A 22740-nucleotide genomic window follows, 5' to 3' on the forward strand; every position below is an offset into this window, starting at 1 on the left:
AAACAGGGCGGGCCGTGGACTGATCACACTACAGAAGAAAGGAATTTATCAGGTAAGCATAAATTATGTTTTCTTCTGTTAAGTGTGATCAGTCCACGGGTCATCATTACTTCTGGGATACCAATACCAAAGCAAAAGTACACGGATGACGGGAGGGATAGGCAGGCTCTTTATACAGAAGGAACCACTGCCTGAAGAACCTTTCTCCCAAAAATAGCCTCCGATGAAGCAAAAGTGTCAAATTTGTAAAATTTGGAAAAAGTATGAAGCGAAGACCAAGTTGCAGCCTTGCAAATCTGTTCAACAGAGGCCTCATTCTTGAAGGCCCAAGTGGAAGCCACAGCTCTAGTAGAATGAGCTGTAATTCTTTCAGGAGGCTGCTGTCCAGCAGTCTCATAAGCTAAACGAATTATGCTACGAAGCCAAAAAGAAAGAGAGGTAGCGGAAGCTTTTTGACCTCTCCTCTGCCCAGAGTAAATGACAAACAGAGAAGACGTTTGTCGAAATTACTTAGTTGCCTGTAAGTAAAATTTTAGAGCACGGACTACATCCAGGTTGTGCAGTAGACGTTCCTTCTTTGAAGAAGGATTTGGGCATAAAGAAGGAACAACAATCTCTTGATTGATATTCCTGTTAGTAACTACCTTGGGTAAGAACCCAGGTTTAGTACGCAGGACTACCTTATCCGAATGAAAAATCAAATAAGGAGAATCACAATGTAAGGCTGATAATTCAGAGACTCTTCGAGCCGAGGAAATAGCCATTAAAAATAGAACTTTCCAAGATAACAACTTTATATCAATGGAATGAAGGGGTTCAAACGGAACGCCCTGTAAAACATTAAGAACAAGGTTTAAACTCCATGGTGGAGCAACAGTTTTAAACACAGGCTTAATTCTGGCCAAAGCCTGACAAAAAGCCTGGACGTCAGGAACTTCTGACAGACGTTTGTGTAACAGAATGGACAGAGCTGAGATCTGTCCCTTTAATGAACTAGCAGATAAACCCTTTTCTAAACCTTCTTGTAGAAAAGACAATATCCTAGGAATCCTAACCTTACTCCAAGAGTAACCTTTGGATTCACACCAATATAGGTATTTACGCCATATCTTATGGTAAATCTTTCTGGTAACAGGTTTCCTAGCCTGTATTAAGGTATCAATAACTGACTCAGAAAATCCACGTCTTGATAAAATCAAGCGTTCAATTTCCAAGCAGTCAGCTTCAGAGAAGTTAGATTTTGATGTTTGAAGGGACCCTGTATCAGAAGGTCCTGTTTCAGAGGTAGAGACCAAGGTGGACAGGATGACATGTCCACCAGGTCTGCATACCAAGTCCTGCGTGGCCACGCAGGTGCTATTAGAATCACTGATGCTCTCTCTTGTTTGATTCTGGCAATCAATCGAGGAAGCAACGGGAAGGGTGGAAACACGTAAGCCATCCTGAAGTCCCAAGGTGCTGTCAGAGCATCTATCAGGACTGCTCCTGGATCCCTGGATCTGGACCCGTAACGAGGAAGCTTGGCGTTCTGTCGAGACGCCATGAGATCTATCTCTGGTTTGCCCCAACGTCGAAGTATTTGGGCAAAGACCTCCGGATGAAGTTCCCACTCCCCCGGATGAAAAGTCTGACGACTTAAGAAATCCGCCTCCCAGTTCTCCACTCCCGGGATGTGGATTGCTGACAGGTGGCAAGAGTGAGACTCTGCCCAGCAAATTATCTTTGATACTTCCATCATAGCTAGGGAGCTTCTTGTCCCTCCCTGATGGTTGATGTAAGCTACAGTCGTGATGTTGTCCGACTGAAACCTGATGAACCCCCGAGTTGTCAACTGGGGCCAAGCCAGGAGGGCATTGAGAACTGCTCTCAATTCCAGAATGTTTATTGGCAGGAGACTCTCCTCCTGACTCCATTGTCCCTGAGCCTTCAGAGAATTCCAGACGGCACCCCAACCTAGAAGGCTGGCGTCTGTTGTTACAATTGTCCAGTCTGGTCTGCTGAATGGCATCCCCCTGGACAGATGTGGCCGAGAAAGCCACCATAGAAGAGAATTTCTGGTCTCTTGATCCAGATTCAGAGAAGGGGATAAGTCTGAGTAATCCCCATTCCACAGACTTAGCATGCACAGTTGCAGTGGTCTGAGGTGTAAGCGTGCAAAGGGTACTATGTCCATTGCCGCTACCATTAAGCCGATTACCTCCATGCATTGAGCCAGACGGGTGTTGAATGGAATGAAGGGTGCGGCAAGCACTTTGAAGTCTTGTTAGCCTGTCCTCTGTCAGGTAAATCTTCATTTCTACAGAATCTATAAGAGTCCCCAGGAAGGGAACTCTTGTGAGTGGAACGAGTGAACTTTTCTTTTCGTTCACCTTCCATCCATGTGACCTTAGAAATGCCAGCACTAACTCTGTATGAGACTTGGCAGTTTGAAAGCTTGAAGCTTGTATCAGAATGTCGTCTAGGTATGGAGCTACCGAGATTCCCCGCGGTCTTAGTACCGCCAGAAGAGCACCCAGAACCTTTGTGAAGATTCTTGGAGCTGTAGCCAATCCGAATGGAAGAGCCACAAACTGGTAATGCCTGTCTAGGAAGGCAAACCTTAGGTACCGATAATGATCTTTGTGAATCGGTATGTGAAGGTAAGCATCCTTTAAATCTACAGTGGTCATGTATTGACCCTCTTGGATCATAGGTAAAATTGTCCGAATAGTCTCCATCTTGAACGATGGAACTCTTAGGAATTTGTTTAGGATCTTTAAGTCCAGGATTGGTCTGAAAGTTCCCTCTTTTTTGGGAACCACAAACAGATTTGAGTAAAACCCCTGTCCCTGTTCCGATCGTGGAACTGGATGGATTACTCCCATTAACAAGAGCTCTTGTACGCAGCGTAGAAACGCCTCTTTCTTTGTCTGGATTGTTGACAATCTTGACAGATGAAATCTCTCTCTTGGAGGAGAGTATTTGAAGTCCAGAAGGTATCCCTGAGATATTATCTCTAGCGCCCAGGGATCCTGAACATCTCTTGCCCAAGCCTGGGCGAAGAGAGAAAGTCTGCCCCCCACTAGATCCGATCCCGGATCGGGGGCCCTCAATTCATGCTGTTTTAGGGGCAGCAGCAGGTTTCCTAGTCTGCTTGCCCTTGTTCCAGGACTGGTTAGGTTTCCAGCCTTGTCTGTAGCGAGCAACAGCTCCTTCCTGTTTTGGTGCAGAGGAAGTTGATGCTGCTCCTGCTTTGAAATTACGAAAGGAACGAAAATTAGACTGTCTAGTCTTGGCTTTGGCTTTGTCCTGAGGCAGGGCATGGCCTTTACCTCCTGTAATGTCAGCGATAATCTCTTTCAACCCGGGCCCGAATAAGGTCTGCCCTTTGAAAGGTATATTAAGCAATTTAGACTTAGAAGTAACATCAGCTGACCAGGATTTTAGCCACAGCGCCCTGCGTGCCTGAATGGCGAATCCTGAATTCTTCGCCGTAAGTTTAGTAAGATGTACTACGGCCTCCGAAATGAATGAATTAGCTAGTTTAAGGACTCTAAGCCTGTCCGTAATGTCGTCCAGAGTAGCTGAACCAATGTTCTCTTCCAGAGACTCAATCCAGAATGCCGCTGCAGCCGTGATCGGCGCAATGCATGCAAGGGGTTGCAATATAAAACCTTGTTGAACAAACATTTTCTTAAGGTAACCCTCTAACTTTTTATCCATTGGATCTGAAAAAGCACAGCTATCCTCCACCGGGACAGTGGTACGCTTAGCTAAGGTAGAAACTGCTCCCTCCACCTTAGGGACCGTTTGCCATAAGTCCCTTGTGGTGGCGTCTATTGGAAACATTTTTCTAAATATCGGAGGGGGTGAGAACGGCACACCGGGTCTATCCCACTCCTTAGTAACAATTTCAGTAAGTCTCTTAGGTATAGGAAAAACCTCAGTACTCGTCGGTACAGCAAAATATTTATCCAACCTACACATTTTCTCTGGTATTGCAACTGTGTTACAATCATTCAGAGCCGCTAACACCTCCCCTAGTAATACACGGAGGTTTTCCAGTTTAAATTTAAAATTTGAAATATCTGAATCCAGTCTGTTTGGATCAGAACCGTCACCCACAGAATGAAGTTCTCCGTCCTCATGTTCTGCCACCTGTGACGCAGTGTCTGACATGGCCCTAATATTATCAGCGCACTCTGTTCTCACCCCAGAGTGATCACGCTTACCTCTTAGTTCTGGTAATTTAGCCAAAACCTCAGTCATAACAGTAGCCATATCCTGTAATGTGATTTGTAATGGCCGCCCAGATGTACTCGGCGCTACAATATCACGCACCTCCCTCTGAGCGGGAGATGTAGGTACTGACACGTGAGGCGAGTTAGTCGGCATAACTCTCCCCTCGTTGTTTGGTGAAATTTGTTCAATTTGTACAGATTGACTTTTATTTAAAGTAGCATCAATACAGTTAGTACATAAATTTCTATTGGGCTCCACTTTGGCATTGCAACAAATGACACAGGTATCATCCTCTGAATCAGACATGTTTAACACACTAGCAAATAAACTTGCAACTTGGAAATACAATTCAATTAGAATAATATTAAAATGTACTGTGCCTTTAAGAAGCACAGAAGATCTATGAAAGTTGAAAATTAATAAATTGAAACAGTTATAGCCTCAATCCTTGTAAACAACACAACTTTAGCAAAGGTTTAATCCCATTAGCAAAGATAACAAATTCTGAAAGCAGGAAACAAATTACAGAATAAACGTTTTTTATCTCAGTCAAACTATAATTCTCACAGCTCTGCTGAGAGAAATTACCTCCCTCAAAATAAGTTTTGAAGACCCCTGAGCTCTGTAGAGATGAACCGGATCATGCAGGGAATACAATGAGTTGCTGACTGAAATATTTGATGCATAGAAAAAGCGCCAAAAAACGGCCCCTCCCCCTCACACACAGCAGTGAGGGAGAACAGAAACTGTCAGAAAAACAGATTAAGCAACTGCCAAGTGGAAAAATAGTGCCCAAACATTTATTCACACAGTACCTCAGCAAATGAAAACGATTTTACATTCCAGCAAAAACGTTAAACATAATCTCTAGTAATTAAACAGCTTTATGTATTTCTTATAGTGTAATTCTAGTGAAGTACCATTCTTCAGAATACTGAAGTGTAAAGTATACATACATGACATTATATCGGTATGGCAGGATTTTCTCATCAATTCCATTGTCAGAAAATAAAAACTGCTACATACCTCTATGCAGATTCATCTGCCCGCTGTCCCCTGATCTGAAGTTTACCTCACTCCTCAGATGGCCGAGAACAGCAATATGATCTTAACTACTCCGGCTAAAATCATAGCAAAACTCTGGTAGATTCTTCTTCAAACTCTGCCAGAGAGGTAATAACACACTCCGGTGCTATTTTAAAATAACAAACTTTTGATTGAAGATATAAAACTAAGTATAATCACCATAGTCCTCTCACACATCCTATCTAGTCGTTGGGTGCAAGAGAATGACTGGGAGTGACGTAGAGGGGAGGAGCTATGTGCAGCTCTGCTGGGTGAATCCTCTTGCACTTCCTGTTGGGGAGGAGTAATATCCCAGAAGTAATGATGACCCGTGGACTGATCACACTTAACAGAAGAAATATAGATTATTATGTTTTGTAAACACAGACAGGCAGACAGAGAGGATGGTAAACCTTATCCATATATACTTTTTGTCATGGGTCAGCAAGTTATTCTGGGCCTGTACTGGCCTTTTTTATTTATTCATATGCGGTCAAAATTTTAACCCCATTTTATCTCTTCCATTGTTTACAAAGCTGTGAATGAAGGCACGAGCAAGCTTAATTTGCGCTGGGTAAAGGCAGCAAGTACCTACCGCAACAATACTCTGAATGCACCCAATCCCGTCTGATCTCAGAAGTTAAGCAGGGTCAGGCCTGGTCAGTAATTGGATGAAGACCGCCTGGGAACACCGGGTGCGGTAGGCTTTTTTCTTAGATTTTTTTTAAAGCAACTATGCATGCGTAATATTCCCTGAAAGTGACAATATTCATTGAAACAACTGTATCTTGCAATTCCTAAAAAACACATGTAAATTTGAAATAAAGATAATTATCTTTTGTAAAGACAGACGTGTAAACTTTTTGTCATGAGTCAGCAAGTTATTCTGGGCCTGTACTGGCCTTTTTTATGTATTCACTTGCGGTCAAAAATGTAACCCCATTTTATCTCTTCCATTGTTTACAAAGCTGTGAATGAAGGCATGAGCAAGCTTAATTCGCACTGGGTACATTCAGCAAATGCCTACCACCATTCTACTCTGAATGAACCCAATCATCTCTGATCTTGGAAGTTAAGCAGGGTCAGGCACGGTCAGTGCCTGGATATTAGAAACCCTTGGAACAACGGGGGTGGTAGACTTTTTCTTTGATTTTTTAAAGCAACTATGCGTGCTGAAAGTGGCGATATTCATTGAAATAACTGTATCTTGCAATTCCTAAAAAGCACATGTCAATTTGAAATAAGATAATTATCTTTTGTAAAGACAGACAGAGAGAGAGTCAGGTAAACCTTATCCATGTACACTTTTGTCATGGGTCAGACCCCAGTGTAACCAGGAAGTCTTGCAACCAGGTACTGACTGGGCCTGACTCTGCTTAACTTCAGTGATCAGACAGGATCGGGTGCATTCAAAGTACTGTGGCGGTAGACATTTGATGCCTGTACGCAGCGCAAATTAAGCTTGCTCATGCCTTCATGGTTTGTAAACAATGGAAAAGATAAAATGTGGTTACAATTGCAAATGAATAAATAAAAAGGCCAGTACAGGCCCAGAATAACTCGCTGACCCATGACAAAAAGTATACATGGATAAGGTTTACCTGCCTCTTTGTCTGTCTGCCTGCCTGTCTGTCTTTACAAAAGATAATTATCTTTATTTTAAATTGACATGTGTTTTTAAGGAATTGCAAGATACAGTTATTTCAATAAATATCGCCACTTTCAGGGGATATTACGCATGCATAATTTCTTTAAAAAAATCAAAGAAAAAAAGCCTACCGCACCTGGTGTTCCCAGGCGGTCTCCCATCCAGGTACTGACTGAGCCTGACACTGCTTAACTTCCGAGATCAGACGGGATCGGGTGCATAGGCATTTGCTCCTTGTACCCAGCGCAAATTAAGCTTGCTCATGCCTTCATTCACAGCTTTGTAATCAATGGAAGAGATAAAATGGAGTTACAATTTTGACCGCAAATGAATAAATAAAAACGGTCAGTACAGGCCCAGAATAACTCGCTGACCCATGACAAAAAGTATACACGGATAAGGTTTACCTGCCTCTTTGTCTGCCTGCCTGAATGTCTGTGTGTCTTTACAAAAGATAATTATCTTTATTTTAAATTGAAATATTTTTTAAGGAATTGCAAGATACAGTTATTTCAATGAATAACGCCACTTTCAGGGGATATTACGCATGAATAGTTGCTTTAAAAAATCAAAGAAAAAAGCTTACCGCACCCGGTGTTCCCAGGCGGTCTCCCATCCAGGTACTGACCAGGCCTGACACTGCTTAACTTCCGAGATCGGACGGGATCGGGTGCATTCAGAGTAGTGTGGCAGTAGGCATTTGCTGCTTGTACCCAGCGCGAATTAAGCTTGCTCATGCCTTCATTCACAGCTTTGTAAACAATGGAAGAGATAAAATGGAGTTACAATTTTGACCGCAAATGAATAAATAAAAAAGGCCAGTACAGGCCCAGAATAACTCGCTGACCCATGACAAAAGTATACACGGATAAGGTTTACCTGCCTCTTTGTCTGCCTGCCTGTCTGTCTGTCTTTACAAAAGATAATTATCTTTATTTTAAATTGACATGTGTTTTTAAGGAATTGCAAGATACAGTTATTTCAATGAATATCGCCACTTTCAGGGGATATTACGCATGAATAGTTGCTTTAAAAAATGAAAGAAAAAAGCCTACCGCACCCAGTGTTCCCAGGCAGTCTCCCATCCAGGTACTGACCGGGCCTGACACGGCTTAACTTCCAAGATCAGACAGGATCGGGTGCATTCAGAGTAGTGTGGCGGTAGGCATTTGCTGCTTGTACCCAGCGTGAATTAAGCTTGCTCATGCCTTCATTAACAGCTTTGTAAACAATGGAAGAGATAAAATGGAGTTACAATTTTGACCGCAAATGAATAAATAAAAATGGCCAGTACAGGCCCAAAATAACTCGCTGACCCATGACAAAAAGTATACACGGAAAAGGTTTACCTGCCTCTTTGTCTGTCTGCCTGCCTGCCTGTCTGTCTTTACAAAAGATAATTATCTTTATTTTAAATTGACATGTGTTTTTAAGGAATTGCAAGATACAGTTGTTTCAATGAATATCACCTCTTTCAGGGGATATTACAAATGCATAGTTGCTTTAAAAAATCAAAGAAAAAAGCCTACCGCACCCGGTGTTCCCAGGCGGTCTTCCATCCAGTTACTGACCGGGCCTGACGCTGCTTAACTTCCGAGATCAGACGGGATCGGGTGCATTCAGTGTAGTGTGGCGGTAGGCATTGGCTGCCTGTACCCAGCGTGAATTAAGCTTGCACATGCCTTCATTCACAGCTTTGTAAACAATGGAAGAGATAAAATGGGGTTACAATTTTGACCGCAAATGAATAAATAAAAAAGGCCAGTACAAGCCCAGAATAACTCGCTGACCCATGACAAAAAGTATACATGGATAAGGTTTACCTGCCTCTTTGTCTGCCTGCCTGTCTGTCTTTACAAAAGATAATTATCTTTATTTTAAATTGACATGTGTTTTTAAGGAATTGCATGATACAGTTATTTCAATGAATATCGCCAATTTCAAGGGATATTACCCATGCATAGTTGCTTTAAAAAATCAAAGAAAAAAGCCTACCGCACCCAGTGTTCCCAGGCGATCTCCCATCCAGGTACTGACCAGGCCTGACGCTGCTTAACTTCCGAGATCAGACGGGATCGGGTGCATTCAGAGTAGTGTGGCGGTAGGAATTTGCTGCTTGTACCCAGCGTGAATTAAGCTTGCTCATGCCTTCATTCACAGCTTTGTAAACAATGGAAGAGATAAAATGGAGTTACAATTTTGACCGCAAATGAATAAATAAAAAAGGCCAGTACAGGCCCAGAATAATTTGCTGACCCATGACAAAAAGTATACACGGATAAGATTTACCTGCCTCTTTGTCTGTCTGCCTGCCTGTCTGTCTGTCTTTACAAAAGATAATTATCTTTATTTTAAGTTGACATGTGTTTTTAAGGAATTGAAAGATACAGTTATTTCAATGAATATCACCACTTTCAGGGGATATTACGCATGAATAGTTGCTTTAAAAAATCAAAGAAAAAAGCCTACCGCACCCGGTGTTCCCAGGCGGTCTCCCATCCAGGTACTGACCGGGCCTGACGCTGCTTAACTTCCGAGATCAGACGGGATCGGGTGCATTCAGAGTAGTGTGGCGGTAGGCATAGGCTGCCTGTACCCAGCACGAATTAAGCTTGCACATGCCTTCATTCACAGCTTTTTAAACAATGGAAGAGATAAAATGGGGTTACAATTTTGACCGCAAATGAATAAATAAAAAATGCCACTACAGGCCCAGAATAACTCGCTGACCCATGACAAAAAGTAAACAAGGATAAGGTTACCTGCCTTTCTGTCTGTCTGCCTGCCTGCTAGTCTGTCTGTCTTTACAAAAGATAATTATCTTTATTTTAAATTGACATGTGTTTTTAAGGAATTGCAAGATACAGTTATTTCAATGAATATCGCCACTTTCAGGGAATATTACGCATGAATAGTTGCTTTAAAAAAAGAAAGAAAAAAGCCTACCGCACCCGGTGTTCCCAGGCGGTCTCCCATCCAGTTACTGACCGGGCCTGACACTGCTTAACCTCCGAGATCAGACAGGATCAGGTGCATTCAGAGTAGTATGGCAGTAGGCATTTGCTGCTTGTACCCAGCGCGAATTAAGCTTGCTCATGCCTTCATTCACAGCTTTGTAAACAATGGAAGAGATAAAATGGAGTTACAATTTTGACCGCAAATGAAAAAATATAAATGGCCAGTACAGGCCCAGAATAACTTGCTGACCCATGACAAAAAGTATATATGGATAAGGTTTACCTACCTCTTTGTCTGCCTGCCTGCCTGCCCGCATGTCTGTCTTTACAAAATATAATTATCTTTATTTTAAATTGACATGTGTTTTTAAGGAATTGCATGATACAGTTATTTCAATGAATATCGCCACATTCAGTGGATATTACGCATGCATAGTTGCTTTAAAAAATCAAAGAAAAAAGCCTACCGCACCCGGTGTTCCCAGGCGATCTCCCATCCAGGTACTGACCAGGCCTGACGCTGCTTAACTTCCGAGATCAGACGGGATCGGGTACATTCAGAGTAGTGTGGTGGTAGGAATTGGCTGCTTGTACCCAGCACGAATTAAGCTTGCTTATGCCTTCATTCACAGCTTTGTAAACAATGGAAGAGATAAAATGGAGTTACAATTTTGACCGCAAATGAATAAATAAAAAAGGCCAGTACAGGCCCAGAATAACTCGCTGACCCATGACAAAAACATAATTTATGCTTACCTGATAAATTTATTTCTCTTGTAGTGTATCCAGTCCACGGATCATCCATTACTTATGGAATATATTCTCCTTCCCAACAGGAAGTTGCAAGAGTCACCCACAGCAAAGCTGCTATATAGCTCCTCCCCTAACTGCCATATTCAGTCATTCGACCGAAAACCTGCAGAGAAAGGAAACCATAGGGTGCAGTGGTGACTGTAGTTTAAGTGAAAAAATTACCTGCCTTAAAGTGACAGGGCGGGCCGTGGACTGGATACACTACAAGAGAAATAAATTTATCAGGTAAGCATAAATTATGTTTTCTCTTGTTAAGTGTATCCAGTCCACGGATCATCCATTACTTATGGAATATCCATACCAAAGCTAAAGTACACGGATGATGGGAGGGACAAGGCAGGTACTTAAACGGAAGTTACCACTGCCTGTAAAAAAAAAACCCTTTCTCCCAAAAATAGCCTCCGAAGAAGCAAGGTATCAAATTTGTTAAATTTGAAAAAGTATGAAGCGCAGACCAAGACTCCGTCTTGTAAATCTGTTCAACAGAAGCCACATTTAAAAAAGGCCCAAGTGAAAACCACAGCTCTAGTAGAATGAGCGGTAATCCCTTCAGGAGGCTGCTGACCAGCAGTCTCATAAGCTAAATGAATTATGCTTTTTAACCAAAAGGACAGAAAGGCTACTGAAGTCTTTTGACCTCTCCTCTGTCCAGAATAGACAACAAACAAGGTGAACGTTTGATGAAAACTGTATTAGCTTGTAAGTAAGATTTTAAAGCACAAGCCACGTCCAATATTGTGTAATAGACGTTCCTTCTTTGAGGAAGGATTAGGATACAAGCATGGAACAAATATCTCTTGATTGATGTTCTTGTTGGATACCGCCTTAGGAAAAAACCCAGGTTGGTACGCAGGACTACCTTATCTGTACGAAGGACCAGATAAGGAGAATCACATTGTAACACAGATAACTTAGAGACTCTACGAGTCGAGGAAATAGCTACCCAAAAAGAACTTTCCAAGATAAAGATTGATATCTATGGAACAAAAAAAGGTTCAAACGGAACTTCCTGAAGAACCTTAAGAACCAGGTTTAAGCTCCATGGCAGAGCAAAGCTGACAACCCTTTTCTCAAAAACATCTTGGAGAAAAGATAATATCCTGGGAATCCAGACTTTACTCCATGAGTAACCCTTGGATTCATAAAAATCAGATATTTACACCATATCTATGTTCATTTTCCTAGAGACAGGCTTACATGTCTGTATTAAGGTATCAATGACTGACTCGGAGAAGCCATGCTTTGATACCATCAAGCGTTCAGTCTCCAGACAGTCCATCTCAGATTGATTCTATTTAGATGGTTGAAAGGACCCTGAGGTAGGGGGACCTGTCTCAGAAGCAAAGACCGTGATGGAAAGGATGACATGTCCACCAGATCTGCATACCAGGTCCTGCGTGGCTACGCAGGCACTGTCAAAAACAACAAAGCCTTCTCCTGCTTGGTCTTGACCTCCGGAGGAAATCCCACTCCCCTGGAAGAAAAAGTCTGACGACTTAGAAAATCCACCTCCCAGTTCTCAACACCTGGGATATGGATAGCTGATAGACAAGAGTGAGTCTCTGTCCAGTGAATTATTGTAAGACTTCTAACCTCGCTAGGGAACTTCTGTTCCCCCTTGATGGCTGATGAAAGCCACAGTCGTGTATATTGTCCGACTGAGAATGATGTACCTCAGAGTTGCTAACTGAGGCCAAGTCTGAAGAGCATGGAATATCACTCCCAATTCCAGAATATTTATTAGAAGGAGGGTCTCCTCCTAAGTCCCCTATCCCTGAGCCTTCAGGGAGATCCAGACTGCATCCCAACCTAAAAGGCTGGCATCTATTGTAACGATTGTCCCATCTGACCTGCGGGAGGTCATACCCTTGGACAGATGGACCCGACATAGTCACCAGAGAAGAGAATCTCTGGTCTCTTGGTCCAGGTTTAACAGGGGGACAAATCTGTGGAATCCCCGCTCCTCTGACTGAGCATGCATAGTTGCAGCGGTCTAAAATGTAGACGTGCAAACGGTACTATGTCCCTTGCCGCTACCATTAAGCCGATTTCATTCATGTACTGAGCCACCAAAGGGCGCGGATGGAATGAAAAACACGGCAGAAATTTAGAAAATTTGACAACCTGGACTCCGTCAGGTAAATTTTCATTTCAACAGAATCTATCAGAGTCCCTAGGAGGGAAACCCTTGAGATTGGGAATAGAGAACTCTTTCCTTGTTCACTTTCCACCCATGTAATCTCAGAAATGCCAGTACTACGTCCGTATGAGACTTGGCAATTTGGATGTTTGACGCCTGTATCAGGATGTCGTCTAAATAAAGGGCCACTTCTATGCCCCGCGGCCTAAGGACCGCCAAAGCGACCCTAGAACCTCCATAAAGATTCTTGGGGCTGTAGATATCCCAAAGGAAAGATCTACAAACTGGTAATGCCTGTCTAGAAAGGCAAACCTGAAAAACGATGGTGATCTTTATGCATCACAATGTGAGAATAAGCATCCTTCAAATCCATTGTAGTCCTCTATTGACTCTCCTGGAACATAGTTAAGATGGTACGAATAGTTTCCATCTTAAATGACGGAATTCTGAGGAATTTGTTTAAGATCTTTAGATCCAAAATAGGTCTGAAGGTTCCCTCTCCTTGGGAACCACAAACAGATTTGAGTAAAAACTCTGTCCCTATTCCTCTCTTGGAACTGGATGCATCTCGTACACAATGTAAGAATGCCTCCTTCTTTATCTGGTTTGCAGATAATTGTGAAAGGCAAAAACTCCCTTTTTTATTGGGGGGGAATCTTTGAAATCCAGAAGATATCTCTGGGATATAAATTCCAATGCCTAGGGATCCTGGGCATCTCTTGCCCACATGGGCGAAGAATGAAAGTCTGCCCCCTATAGGATCCGTTACCGGATAGGGGTCCGTTCCTTCATGCTGCCTTAGAGGCAGCAGCAGGCTCCTTGGCCTGCTTATCTTTGTTTCAGGTCCGATTGTCTCCAGACCGCCTTGGACTGAGCAAAAATTCCCTTTTGTTTTGCCTTAGAGGAAGTGGATGCCACCCTCCAGTGATATAAGCAATAATCTCCTTCAAACCAGGCCCGAATAGGGTCTGCCCCTTGAAGGGAAGTTAAATAGCTTATTTATTAAAGTCACGACAGCTGACCATGATATAAGCCATAGCGCTCTACGCGCCAGTATAGTAAAAAAACAGAATTCTTAGCCGTTAGTCTAGTCAAACGAACAAAGGCATCAGAAAACAAAGGAATTTGGCTAGCATAAGCTTGTCAAATATATTCATCCAATGGAGTCGCTAACTGTAAAGCCTCATCAAGAGACTCAACCCAGAACGCCGCAGCAGCAGTGACAGAAGCAATGTATGCAAGGGGCTGCAGGATAAAACCCTGTTGAATAAACATTTTTTATTCATTGGATCTAAAAAGCACAACTGTCCTTGCCAGAGGTAGTGGTATGCTTAGCTAGAGTAGAAACTCTTCTCTCCACCTTAGGAACTGTCTGCCAGAAGTCCCGTGTGGTGGTAACTATTAGAAAACATTCTTCTAAAAAAAAAAAATAGGAGGGGAAGAGAACAGCACACCTGGTCTATCCCATTCCTTATTAATTTTTTTTTTTTTTTTTTTTTTTAGTAAACTTCTTTAGGTATTGGAAAAACATCAGCACACACCGGCACTGCATATTATTTAACCAGTCTACACAATTTCTCTGGCCCTGTGATTGTACACATTCATTCAGAGTAGCCAAAGCCTCCCTGAGCAACAAGTGGAGGTTCTGAAGTATAAATTTTAAATGTAGAAATATCAGAATCAGGTTAAATCATCTACCCTGAGTCATTCACCCACAGACTAAGCATATTGTGAGATAGTATCATTCATGGTTCTTAAAGCGTCTGTATGCTCTGTATCTACCCCCAGAGCTATCTGCTTTCCTTTAATTTTAGGTAGTCTGACTAATACTGCTGCCAGAGTATTATTCACCACCTTTGTCACGTCTTGTAAAATAAACGCTATGGGCGCCCTTGATGTACTTGGCGCCATTTGAGCGTGAGTCCCTGAAGCGGGAGTCGAAGGGTCTGACACGTGGGGAGAGTTAGTCGGCATAACTTTCCCCTCAACAGAATCCCCTGGTAAAATAAACGCTATGGGTGCCCTTGATGTACTTGGCGCCATTTGAGCGTGAGTCCCTAAAGCGGGAGTCAAAAGATCTGACACGTGGGGAGAGTTAGAATCCTCTGGTGATAGTTTTTTTTTTTTTTTTTTTTTTTAAAAACAAAAAATGATCTTTATTGTTTAACATGAAATCAGTACATCTGGTACACATTCTAAGATGGGGTTCCACCATGGCTTTAAAACATAATGAACACAGAGCTTCCTCTATGTCAGACATGTTAGAACAGACTAATAAAGAGACTAGTAAGCTTGGAAAACACTTTAAATCAAGTTAACAAGCAAATATATAAAACGTTACTGTGCCTTTAAGAGAAACAAATTTTGTCAAAATTTGAAAAACAGTGAAAAAAAGGCAGTAAAATAAACGAAATTTTTACAGTACATGTAATAAGGTAACAGAGCATTGCACCCACTTGCAAATGGATGATTAACCCCTTAATGCAAAAAACAGATCAAAAAAACGACATAGACGTTTTTAAAAACAGACACAAGAAAACTGCCACAGCAGAGCTGTGGATTACCTTCCCTATAAACGATTTTTGAAGTCTTTTTAGCCCTTTAGAAATGTCCTGTAGTATTCATGGGACTGCTGAGGGAATCTAGATGATTCATTTTGTAATTTTAACTGCGCCTCCCACTCATATTACAACAGTTGGAGGCTTCAGTTAACTGTTTCTATTCAAAATTTAAGCCAGCCATGTGGAAAAAACTTAGGCCCCAATAAGTTTTATCACCAAACATATGTTAAAAAACGATTAAACATGCCAGCAAACGTTTTAAAACACATTTTTACAAGAGTATGTATCTCTATTAATAAGCCTGATACCAGTCGCTTTTACTGCATTTAAGGCTATACCAACATTACAGTGTTATCACCAATGTTCGTTAAAAAACGATTAAACATGCCAGTAAACGTTTTAAAACACATTTTTATAAGAGTATGTATCTCTATTAATAAGCCTGATACCAGTCGCTATCGCTGCATTTAAGGCTTTACTTACATTACTTCGGTATCAGCAGTATTTTCTTAGTCAATTCCATTCCTAGAAAAATATTTTACTGCACATACCTTATCTGCAGGAAAACCTGCACACCATTCCCCCTCTGAAGTACCTTACTCCTCAGAATGTGTGAGAACAGCAAATGGATCTTAGTTACGTCTGCTAAGATCATAGAAAAAACGCAGGCAGATTCTTCTTCTAAATACTGCCTGAGATAAACAGCACACTCCGGTGCCATTTGAAAATAACAAACTTTTGATTGAAGAATAAACTAAGTATAAAGCACCACAGACTCTCACGACCTCCTATCTATGTTGAGACTTGCAAGAGAATGACTGAATATGGCAGTTAGGGGAGGAGCTATATAGCAGCTTTGCTGTGGGTGACTCTTGCAATTTCCTGTTGGGAAGGAGAATATATTCCATAAGTAATGGATGATCCATGGACTGGATACACTTAAAAAGAGAAAAGTATACACGGATAAGGTTTACCTGCCTCTTTGTCTGTCTGCCTGCCTGTCTGTCTTTACAAAAGATAATTATCTTTATTTTAAATTGACATGTGTTTTTAAGGAATTGCAAGATACAGTTATTTCAATGAATATCGCCACTTTCAGGGGATATTAAGCATGAATAGTTGCTTTAAAAAATCAAAGAAAAAAGCCTACCTCAACCGGTTTTTCCAGGCGGTCTCCCATCCAGGTACTGACCGGGCCTGACACTGCTTAACTTCCGAGATCAGACGGGATCGGGTGCATTCAGAGTAGTGTGGCGGTAGGCATTTGCTGCTTGTACCCAGCGCGAATTAAGCTTGCTCATGCCTTCATTCACAGCTTTGTAAACAATGGAAGAGAGAAAATTGAGTTACAATTTTGACCGCAAATGAATAAATATAAATGGCCAGTACAGGCCCAGAATAACTTGCTGACCCATGACAAAAAGTATACATGGATAAGGTTTACCTGCCTCTTTGTCTGCCTGCCTGCGTGTCTGTCTTTACAAAATATAATTATCTTTATTTTAAATTGACATGTGTTTTTAAGGAATTGCAAGATACAGTTATTTCAATAAATATCGCCACTTTCAGGGGATATTACGCATGCATAGGTGCTTTAAAAAATTTAAGAAAAAAGCTTATTGCACCCGGTGTTCCCAGGCGGTCTCCCATCCAGGTACTGAACAGGCCTGACACTGCTTAACTTCCGAGATCAGACGGGATCAGGTGTATTCAGAGTAGTGTGGCGGTAGGTACTTGCTGCATGTACCCAGCGCGAATTAAGCTTGCTCATGCCTTCATTCACAGCTTTGTAAACAATGGAAGAGATAAAATGGAGTTACAATTTTGACCGCAAATGAATAAATAAAAAATATAATTTATGCTTACCTGATAAATTCATTTCTCTTGTAGTGTAGTCAGTCCACGGGTCATCCATTACTTATGGGATTATATCTCCTCCCTAACAGGAAGTTGCAAGAGGGAAACACCCAAGCAGAGCTGCTATATAGCTCCTCCCCTCACGTGTCATATCCAGTCATTCGACCGAAACCAGACGAGAAAGGAGAAACTATAGGGTGCAGTGGTGACTGGAATTTAAATAAAATTTAGACCTGCCTTAAAAGACAGGGCGGGCCGTGGACTGACTACACTACAAGAGAAATGAATTTATCAGGTAAGCATAAATTATATTTTCTCTTGTTAAGTGTAGTCAGTCCACGGGTCATCCATTACTTATGGGATACCAATACCAAAGCTAAAAGTACACGGATGACGGGAGGGACAAGGCAGGAAACTTTTCACGGAAGGAACCACTGCCTGTAGAACCTTTCACCCAAAAACAGCCTCCGAAGAAGCAAAAGTATCAAATTTGTAAAAATTTTAAAAAGTGTGAAGTGAAGACCAAGTTGCAGCCTTGCAAATCTGTTCAACAGAGGCCTCATTCTTAAAGGCCCAGGTGGAAGCCACAGCTCTAGTAGAATGAGCTGTAATCCTTTCAGGAGGCTGCTGTCCAGCAGTCTCATAGGCTAAACGTATTATACTACGAAGCCAAAAAGAGAGAGAGGTAGCCGAAGCCTTTTGACCTCTCCTCTGTCCAGAGTAAACGACAAACAGGGAAGAAGTTTGACGAAAATCTTTAGTTGCCTGCAAATAGAACTTCAGGGCACGGACGACGTCCAGATTATGCAAAAGTCGTTCCTTCTTTGAAGAAGGGTTAGGACATAAAGATGGAACAACAATCTCTTGATTGATATTCCTGTTAGAGACTACCTTAGGTAAGAACCCAGGTTTAGTACGCAGAACCACCTTATCTGAATGAAAAATCAGATAAGGAGAGTCACAATGTAAGGCAGATAACTCAGAGACTCTTCGAGCCGAGGAAATAGCCATCAAAAACAGAACTTTCCAAGATAACAGTTTGATATCAACGGAATGAAGGGGTTCAAACGGAACGCCCTGCAGAACGTTAAGAACTAGGTTTAAGCTCCACGGCGGAGCAACAGTCTTAAACACAGGCTTAATCCTAGCCAAAGCTTGACAAAAAACCTGAACGTCTGGAACTTCTGCCAGACGTTTGTGCAGAAGAATAGACAGAGCCGAAATCTGTCCCTTTAACGAACTAGCAGATAAACCCTTTTCTAAACCTTCTTGTAGAAAAGACAATATCCTAGGAATCCTAACTTTACTCCATGAGTAACTCTTGGATTCGCACCAATATAAATATTTACGCCATATTTTATGGTAAATTTTCCTGGTAACAGGTTTTCTAGCCTGTATTAAGGTATCAATAACCGACTCCGAGAAGCCACGCTTTGATAGAATCAAGCGTTCAATCTCCATGCAGTCAGCCTCAGAGAAATTAGATTTGGATGGTTGAAAGGACCCTGAATTAGAAGGTCCTGTCTCAGAGGCAGAGACCATGGTGGACAGGACGACATGTCCACTAGATCTGCATACCAGGTCCTGCGTGGCCACGCAGGCGCTATCAGAATCACTGATGCTCTCTCCTGTTTGATCCTGGCAATCAATCGAGGGAGCATCGGAAAAGGTGGAAACACATAAGCCATGTTGAAGACCCAATGTGCTGTCAGAGCATCTATCAATACCGCTCCCGGGTCCCTGGACCTGGATCCGTAGCAAGGAAGCTTGGCGTTCTGGCGAGAAGCCATGAGATCCAGATCCGGTTTGCCCCAACAAAGAATTAGTTGGACAAAGACCTCCGGATGAAGTTCCCATTCTCCCGGATGAAAAGTCTGGCGGCTTAGAAAATCCGCCTCCCAGTTCTCCACGCCTGGGATGTGGATCGCTGACAGATGGCAAGAGTGAGACTCTGCCCAGCGAATTATCTTTGAGACTTCCAACATCGCTAGGGAACTCCTGGTTCCCCCCTGATGGTTGATGTAAGCCACAGTCGTGATGTTGTCCGACTGAAATCTGATGAACCTCAGAGTTGCCAACTGAGGCCAAGCCAGAAGAGAATGGAAAATTGCTCTTAGCTCCAGAATGTTTATTGAGAGGAGTCTCTCCTCCTGAGTCCAAGATCCCTGAGCCCTCAGGGAATTCCAGACTGCGCCCCAACCTAGAAGGCTGGCGTCTGTTGTTACAATCGTCCAATCTGGCCTGCGGAAGGACATCCCTTTGGACAGATGTGGCCGAGAAAGCCACCATAGAAGAGACTCTCTGGTCTCCTGATCCAGATTTAGTAGAGGGGAGAAATCTGAGTAATCCCCATTCCACTGACTTAGCATGCACAATTGCAGCAGTCTGAAATGCAGGCGCGCAAAAGGTACTATGTCCATTGCCGCTACCATTAAGCCGATTACCTCCATGCACTGAGCCACTGACGGGTGTGGAATGGAATGAAGGACACGGCAAGCATTTAGAAGTTTTGATAACCTGGCCTCCGTCAGGTAAATTTTCATCTCTACAGAATCTATAAGAGTCCCTAAGAAGGAGACTCTTGTGAGTGGGGATAGAGAACTCTTTTCCACGTTCACCTTCCACCCATGCGACCTCAGAAATGCCAGAACTATCTCTGTATGAGACTTGGCAGTTTGAAAACTTGACGCTTGTATCAGAATGTCGTCTAGGTACGGAGCCACCGCTATGCCTCGCGGTCTTAGGGCCGCCAGAAGTGAGCCCAGAACCTTTGTAAAGATTCTTGGGGCCGTAGCTAGACCGAAGGGAAGAGCTACAAACTGGTAATGCCTGTCTAGGAAGGCAAATCTTAGATACCGGTAATGATCCTTGTGAATCGGTATGTGAAGGTAGGCATCCTTTAAATCCACTGTGGTCATGTACTGACCCTCTTGGATCATGGGTAGGATGGTTCGAAGAGTTTCCATTTTGAATGATGGAACTCTTAGGAATTTGTTTAGGATCTTTAAGTCCAAGATTGGTCTGAAGGTTCCCTCTTTCTTGGGAACCACAAATAGATTTGAATAGAATCCTTGCCCGTGTTCCGTCCGCGGAACTGGGTGGATTACTCCTATTAGTAATAGGTCTTGTGCACAGCGTAGAAGCGCCTCTTTCTTTATTTGGTTTGTTGATAACCTTGAAAGATGAAATCTCCCTTTTGGGGGAGAAGCTTTGAAGTCCAGAAGATATCCCTGAGATATGATCTCCAACGCCCAGGGATCCTGGACATCTCTTGCCCAAGCCTGGGCAAAGAGAGAAAGTCTGCCCCCCACTATATCCGTTTCCGGATAGGGGGCCCTCACTTCATGCTGTCTTAGAGGCAGCAGGTTTTCTGGCCTGCTTGCCCTTGTTCCAGGACTGGTTAGCTTTCCAGCCCTGTCTGTAGCGAGCAACAGCTCCTTCCTGTTTTGGAGCGGAGGAAGTTGATGCTGCTCCTGCCTTGAGGTTACGAAAGGCACGAAAATTAGACTGTTTAGCCTTAGATTTGGCCCTGTCTTGAGGCAGAGCATGGCCCTTACCTCCGGTAATGTCAGCGATAATTTCTTTCAAGCCGGGCCCGAATAAGGTCTGCCCTTTGAAAGGAATATTAAGCAATTTAGATTTAGAAGTCACGTCAGCTGACCAGGATTTAAGCCACAGTGCTCTGCGCGCTTGGATGGCGAATCCTGAGTTCTTAGCCGTAAGTTTGGTTAAATGTACAACGGCGTCAGAAACAAATGAATTAGCTAGCTTAAGTGCTTTAAGCTTGTTCATAATTTCATCCAATGGAGCTGTGCGAATGGCCTCTTCCAGAGACTCAAACCAGAAAGCCGCCGCAGCAGTGACGGGCGCAATGCATGCAAGGGGCTGTAAAATAAAACCTTGTTGAACAAACATTTTCTTAAGGTAACCTTCTAATTTTTTATCCATTGGATCTGAAAAGGCACAGCTATCCTCTACCGGGATAGTGGTACGCTTAGCCAAAGTAGAAACTGCTCCCTCCACCTTAGGGACCGTCTGCCATAAGTCCCGTGTGGTGGCGTCTATCGGAAACATTTTTCTAAATATAGGAGGGGGAGAAAAAGGCACACCGGGTCTATCCCACTCCTTGCTAATAATTTCTGTAAGCCTCTTAGGTATAGGAAAAACATAATTTATGCTTACCTGATAAATTCCTTTCTTCTGTAGTGTGATCAGTCCACGGGTCATCATTACTTGTGGGATATTAACTGCTCCCCTACAGGAAGTGCAAGAGGATTCACCCAGCAGAGTTGCTATATAGCTCCTCCCCTCTACGTCACCTCCAGTCATTCGACCAAGGACCAACGAGAAAGGAGAAGCCAAGGGTGTAGTGGTGACTGGAGTATAATTTAAAAAATATTTACCTGCCTTAAAAAACAGGGCGGGCCGTGGACTGATCACACTACAGAAGAAAGGAATTTATCAGGTAAGCATAAATTATGTTTTCTTCTGTTAAGTGTGATCAGTCCACGGGTCATCATTACTTGTGGGATACCAATACCAAAGCAAAAGTACACGGATGACGGGAGGGATAGGCAGGCTCTTTATACAGAAGGAACCACTGCCTGAAGAACCTTTCTCCCAAAAATAGCCTCCGAGGAAGCAAAAGTGTCAAATTTGTAAAATTTGGAAAAAGTATGAAGCGAAGACCAAGTTGCAGCCTTGCAAATCTGTTCAACAGAGGCCTCATTCTTAAAGGCCCAAGTGGAAGCCACAGCTCTAGTGGAATGAGCTGTAATTCTTTCAGGAGGCTGCTGTCCAGCAGTCTCATAAGCTAAACGAATTATGCTACGAAGCCAAAAAGAGAGAGAGGTAGCAGAAGCTTTTTGACCTCTCCTCTGACCAGAGTAAACGACAAACAGGGAAGACGTTTGTCGAAAATCTTTAGTTGCCTGTAAATAAAATTTAAGGGCACGAACTACATCCAGATTTTGCAAAAGACGTTCCTTCCTCGAAGAAGGATTTGGGCACAAGGATGGAACAACAATCTCCTGATTGATATTCCTGTTAGTGACTACCTTAGGTAAGAACCCAGGCTTAGTACGCAGAACTACCTTATCCGAGTGAAAAATCAAATAAGGAGAATCACAATGTAAGGCTGATAACTCAGAGACTCTTCGAGCCGAGGAAATAGCCATTAAAAATAGAACTTTCCAAGATAACAACTTTATATCAATGGAATGAAGGGGTTCAAACGGAACACCCTGTAAAACGTTAAGAACAAGGTTTAAACTCCATGGTGGAGCCACAGCTTTAAACACAGGTTTAATCCTGGCCAAAGCCTGACAAAAAGCCTGAACGTCTGGAACTTCTGACAGACGCTTGTGTAACAGAATGGACAGAGCTGAGATCTGTCCCTTTAAGGAACTAGCGGATAACCCCTTTTCTAAACCTTCTTGTAGAAAAGACAATATCCTAGGAATCCTAACCTTACTCCAA

The 22740-nt window shown here is 42.7% G+C and overlaps 6 non-coding genes and 4 pseudogenes across 6 annotated transcripts; 1 reads left to right on the plus strand and 9 right to left on the minus strand.

The window, feature by feature from the left end:
• Positions 1-5875: 5875 nt before the first annotated feature.
• On the plus strand, positions 5876-5993 carry LOC128665255 (uncharacterized; annotated as a pseudogene).
• Positions 5994-7513: 1520 nt separating this feature from the next.
• Positions 7514-7632, minus strand: LOC128665253 (5S ribosomal RNA). Its single transcript, XR_008403037.1, has one exon. It is a non-coding gene; the product is annotated as a 5S ribosomal RNA (ribosomal RNA).
• A 350-nt stretch (positions 7633-7982) lies between these two features.
• Positions 7983-8101, minus strand: LOC128665430 (uncharacterized; annotated as a pseudogene).
• Positions 8102-8456: 355 nt separating this feature from the next.
• On the minus strand, positions 8457-8575 carry LOC128665282 (5S ribosomal RNA). Its single transcript, XR_008403053.1, has one exon. It is a non-coding gene; the product is annotated as a 5S ribosomal RNA (ribosomal RNA).
• Positions 8576-8922: 347 nt separating this feature from the next.
• LOC128665281 (5S ribosomal RNA) lies at positions 8923-9041 on the minus strand. Its single transcript, XR_008403052.1, has one exon. It is a non-coding gene; the product is annotated as a 5S ribosomal RNA (ribosomal RNA).
• Positions 9042-9396: 355 nt separating this feature from the next.
• On the minus strand, positions 9397-9515 carry LOC128665217 (5S ribosomal RNA). Its single transcript, XR_008403034.1, has one exon. It is a non-coding gene; the product is annotated as a 5S ribosomal RNA (ribosomal RNA).
• Positions 9516-9873: 358 nt separating this feature from the next.
• LOC128665425 (uncharacterized) lies at positions 9874-9992 on the minus strand (annotated as a pseudogene).
• A 359-nt stretch (positions 9993-10351) lies between these two features.
• Positions 10352-10470, minus strand: LOC128665380 (5S ribosomal RNA). Its single transcript, XR_008403136.1, has one exon. It is a non-coding gene; the product is annotated as a 5S ribosomal RNA (ribosomal RNA).
• A 6078-nt stretch (positions 10471-16548) lies between these two features.
• Positions 16549-16667, minus strand: LOC128665392 (5S ribosomal RNA). Its single transcript, XR_008403146.1, has one exon. It is a non-coding gene; the product is annotated as a 5S ribosomal RNA (ribosomal RNA).
• A 351-nt stretch (positions 16668-17018) lies between these two features.
• Positions 17019-17137, minus strand: LOC128665435 (uncharacterized; annotated as a pseudogene).
• Positions 17138-22740: the final 5603 nt, after the last annotated feature.

The sequence above is a fragment of the Bombina bombina genome, chromosome 6 (genome assembly GCF_027579735.1).
Source record: "Bombina bombina isolate aBomBom1 chromosome 6, aBomBom1.pri, whole genome shotgun sequence".
NCBI lineage: Eukaryota > Metazoa > Chordata > Amphibia > Anura > Bombinatoridae > Bombina > Bombina bombina.